Source organism: Carassius auratus, unplaced genomic scaffold, assembly GCF_003368295.1.
Source record: "Carassius auratus strain Wakin unplaced genomic scaffold, ASM336829v1 scaf_tig00217614, whole genome shotgun sequence".
In the NCBI taxonomy this organism is placed as follows: Eukaryota; Metazoa; Chordata; class Actinopteri; order Cypriniformes; family Cyprinidae; genus Carassius; species Carassius auratus.
Window position 1 is genome coordinate 1 of NW_020529148.1, and position 2500 is coordinate 2500.

At 41.1% G+C, this 2500-nt stretch overlaps 4 non-coding genes and 1 pseudogene across 4 annotated transcripts in view; all 5 read left to right on the forward strand.

Annotated features, from left to right (window-relative positions):
• Positions 1-189: 189 nt before the first annotated feature.
• LOC113101600 (uncharacterized) lies at positions 190-307 on the forward strand (annotated as a pseudogene).
• Positions 308-667: 360 nt separating this feature from the next.
• LOC113101585 (5S ribosomal RNA) lies at positions 668-786 on the forward strand. The gene has a single exon (XR_003290223.1). It is a non-coding gene; the product is annotated as a 5S ribosomal RNA (ribosomal RNA).
• Positions 787-1288: 502 nt separating this feature from the next.
• LOC113101596 (5S ribosomal RNA) lies at positions 1289-1407 on the forward strand. Its single transcript, XR_003290233.1, has one exon. It is a non-coding gene; the product is annotated as a 5S ribosomal RNA (ribosomal RNA).
• A 359-nt stretch (positions 1408-1766) lies between these two features.
• Positions 1767-1885, forward strand: LOC113101597 (5S ribosomal RNA). The gene has a single exon (XR_003290234.1). It is a non-coding gene; the product is annotated as a 5S ribosomal RNA (ribosomal RNA).
• A 510-nt stretch (positions 1886-2395) lies between these two features.
• LOC113101593 (5S ribosomal RNA) overlaps positions 2396-2500 on the forward strand; it is a 119-nt gene continuing 14 nt past the window's right edge. Inside the window, exon 1 of the ribosomal RNA XR_003290231.1 lies at positions 2396-2500. This exon is cut by the window's right edge and continues 14 nt beyond it. This is a non-coding gene — a ribosomal RNA (5S ribosomal RNA).

Sequence of the window (2500 nt, forward strand, 5' to 3'; positions counted from 1 at the left end):
AAAAAAAAAAAAAAAGAGTCGATGCCCCAATCTCTGAATCTTAGCAGGCTTAGGTCTGGTTAGTACTTGGATGAGAGACGGCCTAGGAATACCAGGGCTTTAAGCTTTTGGGTTTCTTTTTCCTACTTATATAATACTGGCGATTAGATTGGCTGATCTCTAAATAGCCTTCTCTTTGCGGCAGTCTTCGCTTACGGCCATACCATACCTGGCTATACCCGATCTCGTCTGATCTGAAGCTAAGCAGGTTTGGGCCTGGTTAGTACTTGGATGGGAGACCGCCTGGGAATATCAGGTGCTGTAAGCTTTTTGGAAAATTTCACTTAGTATATAATAATTTTGCCAAAAAATAGAGTCAATGCCCGATTTCTGAATATTAGCAGGTTTGGGCCTGGTTAGTACATTGATGGGAGACTGCCTGGGAATACCAGGTGCTTTAAACTTTTTGGAAAATTTCATAAATTATATAATAATTTTGCCAAAAAAAAAAAAGAGTCAATGCCCAATCTCTGAATCTTAGCAGGCTTAGGTCTGGTTAGTACTTGGATGAGAGACCGGCTAGGAATACCAGGTGCTTTAAGCTTTTGGGTTTTCTTTCCTACTTATATAATGTACTGGCGATTAGATTGGCTGATCTCTAAATAGCCTTCTCTTTGCGGCAGTCTTCGCTTACGGCCATACCAACCTGGCTATGCCCGATCTCGTCTGATCTCGGAAGCTAAGCAGGTTTGGGCCTGGTTAGTACTTGGATGGGAGACCGCCTGGGAATACCAGGTGCTGTAAGCTTTTTGGAAATTTTTCAGTTAGTATATAATAATTTTGCCAAAAAATAGAGTCAATGCCGGTCTCTGAATATTAGCAGGTTTGGGTCTGGTTAGTACATGGATGGGAGACTGCCTGGGAATACCAGGTGCTTTAAACTTTTTGGAAAATTTTCACTTAGTATATAATAATTTTGCCAAAAAATAGAGTCAATGCCCGATTTCTGAATATTAGCAGGTTTGGGGCCTGGTTAGTACATGGATGGGCACTGGCCTGGGAATACCAGGTGCTTTAAACTTTTTTGGAAAATTTCACACAAATTGTATAATAATTTTGCAAAAAAAAAAAAAAGAGTCAATGCCCAATCTCTGAATCTTAGCAGGCTTAGGTCTGGTTAGTACTTGGATGAGAGACCGGCTAGGAATACCAGGTGCTTTAAGCTTTTGGGTTTTCTTTCCTACTTATATAATGTACTGGCGATTAGATTGGCTGATCTCTAAATAGCCTTCTCTTTGCAGCAGTCTTCGCTTACGGCCATACCATCCTGGCTATACCCGATCTCGTCTGATCTCGGAAGCTAACCAGGTTTGGGCCTGGTTAGTACTTGGATGGGAGACCGCCTGGGAATATCAGGTGCTGTAAGCTTTTTGGAAAATTTTCACTTAGTATATAATAATTTTGCCAAAAAATAGAGTCAATGCCCGATTTCTGAATATTAGCAGGTTTGGGCCTGGTTAGTACATTGATGGGAGACTGCCTGGGAATACCAGGTGCTTTAAAATTTTTGGAAAATTTCATAAATTATATATAATTTTGCCAAAAAAAAAAAGAGTCAATGCCCAATCTCTGAATCTTAGCAGGCTTAGGTTTGGTTAGTACTTGGATGAGAGACCGGCTAGGAATACCAGGTGCTTTAAGCTTTTGGGTTTTCTTTCCTACTTATATAATGTACTGGCGATTAGATTGGCTGATCTCTAAATAGCCTTCTCTTTGCGGCAGTCTTCGCTTACGGCCATACCAACCTGGCTATGCCCGATCTCGTCTGATCTCGGAAGCTAAGCAGGTTTGGGCCTGGTTAGTACTTGGATGGGAGACCGCCTGGGAATACCAGGTGCTGTAAGCTTTTTGGAAATTTTTCAGTTAGTATATAATAATTCTGCCAAAAAATAGAGTCAATGCCGGTCTCTGAATATTAGCAGGTTTGGGTCTGGTTAGTACATGGATGGGAGACTGCCTGGGAATACCAGGTGCTTTAAACTTTTTGGAAAATTTTCACTTAGTATATAATAATTTTGCCAAAAAATAGAGTCAATGCCCGATTTCTGAATATTAGCAGGTTTGGGCCTGGTTAGTACATGGATGGGACACTGCCTGGGAAATACCAGGTGCTTTAAACTTTTTGGAAAATTTCACAAATTGTATAATAATTTGCAAAAAAAAAAAGAAAAAAAAAAAAAAGAGTCAATGCCCAATCTCTGAATCTTAGCAGGCTTAGGTCTGGTTAGTACTTGGATGAGAGACCGGCTAGGAATACCAGGTGCTTTAAGCTTTTGGGTTTTCTTTCCTACTTATATAATGTACTGGCGATTAGATTGGCTGATCTCTAAATAGCCTTCTCTTTGTGGCAGTCTTCGCTTACGGCCATACCAACCTGGCTATGCCCGATCTCGTCTGATCTCGGAAGCTAAGCAGGTTTGGGACTGGTTAGTACTTGGATGGGAGACCGCCTGGGAATACC